Below are 6,458 nucleotides of genomic sequence, written 5' to 3'. Positions count from 1 at the left end.
GGGGGGGGGGGGGGGAAAGGGGGGGGAGGGGGAAGAGAGGGGGAGAGAGGGAGAGAGAGAGGGAGGGAGGGGAGGAGAGAGAGAGTGGAGACGGGGGGGAGCGGAGGGAGCAGGAACGGGAGCGGGAAGGGGAGGGAAGAGGAGGAGGGGATGGGTGGGGATGGGAATGGGATGAGAGGGAAGGAGGTGGGAGAGGAGAGGAAAGGAAGGGAACGGGAGAGGGGAGAAGAGGAGACAGACAGTTTTATCCCCTCTTGCTCATTAATCTCGTTTCGCTCGTTGTTCCATGCTGAGTTCCAAGACATCTTTTACTTTTGTTCTTTTGTTCATTTTTTTCTTATACTCTTTTATTATCATAACATTATTTCTCTTATTTTCAGTTTTACATAATAATAAATTTTCAGCAAAAATGAAAATAAGAGAAACAATCTCGAATGACCTTGATCTTAACGAATGTTATCCAGGACATGATCCTGAACAAGAAGTTTTAACCGTTGATCGGATATCTTGCATAATGCTAATGCTAAAGCGATAATACTGTATCCCGCACAGTACTTTCCATTGCAAATATATATTAAATACGTATCTATATATTCTATATGCATTTATATTGCGTTCCATTTTATATCAAATATAATATTAAATTATATATATGTATATATGTATTAATACGTAATTAACGCAATGAATATGAAATATTCAAGTTGAAATACGTACTTAATATTATACATACATTACATGTAGCAGATACATTGTGTATATTTAAGTCGAAATACATATACAATACCTATGTAATATGTAGCGGATATATCGAGCACATCCAAGTCGAAATATGATCGTATATGATACGTATGTAATATGTACCAGATACAATATATTGTGCATATTTAAACGAATATCACACACGTAGTTGATACATGTCTAACAGAATGCAGAATGTAATAATACATCGTAAGATGGCGTATCATAATAGCATCACATAACATTAAAAAAATCATAAACGGAGTTTTGAGCAAGTGTCTTGTGCATGGTTATTGTAATCGACTATCATATCACTATCGTATCAAAGAATAACAAATTTAACAATGTTAAAGTATCATATTAAACCGCGATATGAACACAAAACAGTCAAAAAATAGAGGCTTATTTCAGTCAAGCTTGAATTTTTAGTGCTAATCGAAACAATTCGTGTAAAACAAATTTAGGTTACATAGTAAAGAATAATTTAAATTAAATAGTAAGTCTAAGGTAAGTTCCCTGACGGAAAAAAATGTTAAAAAAGTACAGAAAAATTACATAGATTGAGATAAGATTTTAGAAATTCTTAATTTTTTTACACTAGCATACCAAAATCCGAAATATTTAAAGCATTGAAATTAATACTTAATTCCACGTTTCTTGTTTTTGACAATAGGTTCTATAAACAGGCCTTTGGAGTTCTCATGGGTTCTCCATTATCCTCCACAGTAGCTGACTATGCAAGACTTAGAATTGTGTTTGTTAAAAAAGTTTTCTCTCACTCCTGCCTTTTATGTAAGATACGTGGACGACATTGCTATGATTACTAACGCTTCAAACACTAACAAAATTCTAGATATTTTTAATTCATATCATTCACGTTTAAAATTCACTATAGAATATGGGGGAGATTCACTGAATTTTTTAGATGCGAGTTTAATTAAAAAGGATAATCATCTTATTTTTTATTTGTACCGTAAGTTTACATTTTTAGGTCGCTTCTAAATTATTTTCCTTGGCATCCTTTATTTCAAAAAATTGGCACAATTATTGATTTAGTCAATAGGGTATTATTATTATTATCACATCCAATGAAACATTGGATGTGATAATAATAAAAATTTGATAATATAATCAACATCCTCTTAAATAATGATTATCACTTAGTTTAATCTTCTCAACAATTAGGAAGAAATTGCATACAAAATTCTAGCAATTAAATTTTCAAGATAAGAGTGAATCTACGTATATAATGAGAACATTAAACAAAGGTTTTTTAGCCTTTATTCCGTCTGTTTTTGAAAAAATTAAAAATTTTATTACAACATTTCCGCGGTGTGAGTATGGAGTATAAAGAAGTATAAACAAATTAAGTAAATTCATTAAAGTTTTGAAAGATCCACTGCCTACATCATTTAATTCTGATGTAGTCTATACAATAAACTGCAGATATTGTGATGCCTCATACGTAGGCCAGACCGATAGATGTTCAAAAGTGCGGATGTCAGAGCACAGAAACTATATTAACAGGAACACAATTCAGTTTTCTGTTGTCACCGATCATAGAATAGAGACATCCCATGATTTTGATTGGGACAAAATTATATTAGATTAAAATAGACAAAAAAAATTTTAAATAAAAGACGATTGTTAGAGATAATTTACATAAAGAAACCATAAATTTACAAAATGATACTTTACCTCTGAAAATTTATTTAAAAAGTCGTAATGCCTCGTCTTTCTTATTACATGAAAATTCAACCTTAAGTTATTCTTGTTGATTAGTTAGTCTTGTTTGTCTTTGTTTTTCGTTTGCGTACTTTGTTTTTTAATACTTTATCTGTCTTAATTTTCATAATAACTTTCATTACTAAATAATATTAATATCTAAATAATTTTGTTCACGTACAGCAAAAAAAAATTTTTTTAATTCAATAACAGAGTAAGTGGTAATTCAATGTTCTTACGATTCTGCGTTACGTGTAAGTGACTTTAATTACATTGAGATATAACCCGTAAAAAATATTTTAATAAAAAATATTTTATTTATATCTACAACAAATATGCCAATTTGATGTACGAGTACATCTTCGATTAAGATTGAACAGAGTCGTCGTAATACGATCTTACGGCTAATTGTTCGTATGTCATTATTTTATATACTAAACAAGATCCAAAACAAGGGTCGAAGCGTATACCATTATTACTTAATAAAACTTTGCTCACGTACCAATATCCTGTGCTGGCTCATATTGGCATTTACACATCACTAATTTTTTCACATTTTTTCGTGTGCCCCTTAGCAGAGAGAAAGGTAAGATAGGAGTCGCTTCGCATGGAAATCGTGCGCTTCTAAACAGATAGAAAGGTGAGGTGGAAGCAGCATCGCGTGGAAGTCGTGCACCCTTAAAGGAGCATTTAGTCAGATTGCGCGGCAAATGACTGTCAAAATGACCTTGGCAGTCATTTTTATGATTATATTTGTAATCAGCACACCAAAATATAGTAGTATACCAATAGACAATAAAATCGAGAAGGATATACCCCTTATAACTTTTCTGAAACATTTCTTTCAAAAACATTATTCCCCCGAGTAAACCCGAGATCCCCATCTTTTTTAACGCCTTATATATGAAAACATATGTGTTGATATCCTCAATGTTTCTATTAAAAATATATTATTTACGCGTGTTTCTAAGGACTACATATACATAGTATATAAATTTACATAAAAATCATACAAGCATTAAAATTCAGCTAGCCGGTTTAAGATTTCTATAGTTTGTGTTATCACATATACGGTCCTATAATATATTATATTATTAAATTATTTACAATATGTTCATTTTGACGAAAATGATGAGTAATCGAATTGGGCCATTCTTTCAATAAAACATCAGATATTGAAATATACAACGATATAAACACTGAAAATAAATGTACTCAATTTTAATAAATATTCATTTAAATAATACCAATTAAACATTTACTTACAAGTTACAATAAATAAAGATTTACAATAAATAAATAATAATAGTTAAATTAAATTAATAGTTCTTGTACCAAATATTTTTGTATTTTGTACATATTTAGTTAGAATTATTTAAAAAATAATTTGTTAAAATTTCGTACATTTTTTCAGTAAAGCAAATGTATATTATATATTTTTAAGAAAGCTGGGTATGCTATATAAAAAAACGTGAATTAATTGAATATAGTGTAGTTTCTTTTAATGTGTATATTAATAAAAATTGATGTACGCTTCGTTGGATTCAACATTTTTATTGATTAAAACACGCATTTGTCGACTAAAACACTGTGTGCAAAAAATTTTGTAAATTACCTTAAATAAGAAAAGACCTTATATTTCTCTTACTTATTTTGTTTTATTATTTAACGTATTTTGCACTTTAATATTTTAATTATGCCAATTAAGTACACTGCGAAAAAACAAAATAGTTGTGAAAAAAGAAATATAAATTTGGCAAAACATTAAAATTATAATATAATATATATAATATATAATATGTAACTACTATAATATGTACTAGCTTTACTATTAATAGCAACTATTACGGTATTCTCAGCACTATAAAAATATAGTTACGGCAGCAGTATTGATAGTAAAATAGAGACTAAAAGGGTATAATCAGGGCCTAAAAGATTGCAACACTTTTTTTTAAATAGGCTTAGGAATGAAGCCTATTCACCGAACGATTGGTTCTTATTTGTCGATCGTCTTGATTATATATTCAGTGGACTTTAGTTGAATGAGCGCTCGCTGCTATTGATATATTCTTGTAGACCTCTGATTGGATGATCTAGAAGGATATACCAATAGCAGTGAATGCTCACTCAACTGTCGAGTCCGCTGAATGCGTCCAAAGAGTGTTTTCTCTTCGATAAATAAAATTTTGTGAAAAATATAAACTAAATACAGTGTTGTAAAGTATAAATACAAAATTATAACAAAACTAAACAAAATAAACTACGGAAATTAAAAACCATCCATAATAGTTGTAGAAAGAAATTATTTGCTCATGATATCACATCATGACCATTTTGCATTTTGCTTTATTAACAACAATAGAACAAACAAACTAAGCAATCGAGTTAAACGGAGTTTGCACAACTTACTAGGGCTATCTGTTGAATTCATTGTGTAATTATCTACAAATGACGAATAGAATGTTTTTAATACACATCCATATTGAGTACAGTTGCCTTACATTAAACAATCATTTAGACCTCATATTAATAAGATATAATAATTATATCTTTTTAGAAATAAAAAATAAGATCCAATTGTGTAAATGTACAACATAAATATGGAAAGTAGAGAAAGCGTCAATGATCGGTCAAAGTTAAATGTTCCGAATAATACAATATTCTTGATTTATAAATTTAAGATACAATCACAAGCCGAAATGGTTATTCGCAACGGTTATATATGAAAATCAAATTTTCTCAGATGTGACTGTGCGACAAAACGTTCGGACTTTTTAAACACAATCAATTTGAGACCTCTGTAATATGGCACGCTTAACGATTAATAACATCCGTAGTTATAAAATTGACCAATCATAGCTATTCTTAAGAAGAATGAAACGACTGTGATTGACCAGTTTCATAACTACGAATGTTATTAAACCCAATTAAGGATACTATGTAAATGTAGTCTTGAGACACTAATGCCGCGTATAACGAATGAACACCGAATGAATATTCATTGGTTGCGTTCAGCAGATGTATACGTCCAAACGAATGAAAATCGAATATTTAATTCGCATTCTACTCGATTCCCTCATGAAGCGGTACATCAAGACAATCGTGCGCGATTCGTACGCGATGTAAATGTACAAATCACGTGTTCGCTGTTTGACTGTTCGTCTGAATCAGTATAATGTTTCTCCTTTTCTGTACTAATATTTCCATATTGACTTGAATAATCAAATAGTTTTATTAATAATTCATTTCCTTATAAAAATAAACTATTAATAAAACTATTTGATTATTCAAGTCAATCATAGTTTTTTCGCAAATTATTGAGAAGAGCTAATATTAGATTATTAGGAAAACTATTCAGATAATTATTGGAAAATTAATTCAGTGTTGCTGTTAAAATAAATATTAATCATATTCCAGAATATATACGGCAAAATTATGATAAAAAAAAGGTTTTCTTCTGAAATCGGAATTTAATTTCACAATGCTCTCCAGCTGTCACCCATTAAAGCTATACTTCATCTAGTATTGCTTGATCATTACGATGGAAACTGTTTCTTCGATGACCCACGAATCCTGAATATTTATAAATGTATGATTATGATATACCTGGTCAACAGATATTGTCAAAAAACTCACGTATAATTAAAATATACGTGAGTATATTAGTTTCATAAACGAATTTAAAAAATTTTATTAAGACTTTAAATACAAAGCGCCTTTTCGGTCGAGTGTTAAGATGTTGAACTACTATCTAATATACATTCAATTAAATTGAATTAATATTTCAGAAATAAATTGAGAGCCGATGGATTTATCGGATTCACACAATCAATCTGAAACAAATAATCCCCCCCAAATTCTCCCAAATCTTAAAAAACTGTAATAAACTTATTGCGAAAAATATTGCCTCGGCCGGGAGTCGAACCCGGATCTCTAACATTCCGTGTGAGCGTCCTGAGCCTTTAGACTACCGAGACCTTAGCAACACTCTT

The 6,458-nt window shown here is 30.3% G+C and overlaps 1 protein-coding gene across 3 annotated transcripts in view; it reads right to left on the bottom strand.

The window, feature by feature from the left end:
• LOC108751582 (calcium-binding mitochondrial carrier protein Aralar1-like) overlaps positions 1 to 6,458 on the bottom strand; it is a 140,918-nt gene that overhangs the window by 58,390 nt on the left and 76,070 nt on the right. The window lies entirely within an intron of this gene.

This window comes from Trachymyrmex septentrionalis, unplaced genomic scaffold, assembly GCF_001594115.1.
Source record: "Trachymyrmex septentrionalis isolate Tsep2-gDNA-1 unplaced genomic scaffold, Tsep1.0 scaffold5, whole genome shotgun sequence".
NCBI classification, from domain to species: Eukaryota; Metazoa; Arthropoda; class Insecta; order Hymenoptera; family Formicidae; genus Trachymyrmex; species Trachymyrmex septentrionalis.
This window is presented reverse-complemented; position numbering and strand designations above follow the sequence as displayed.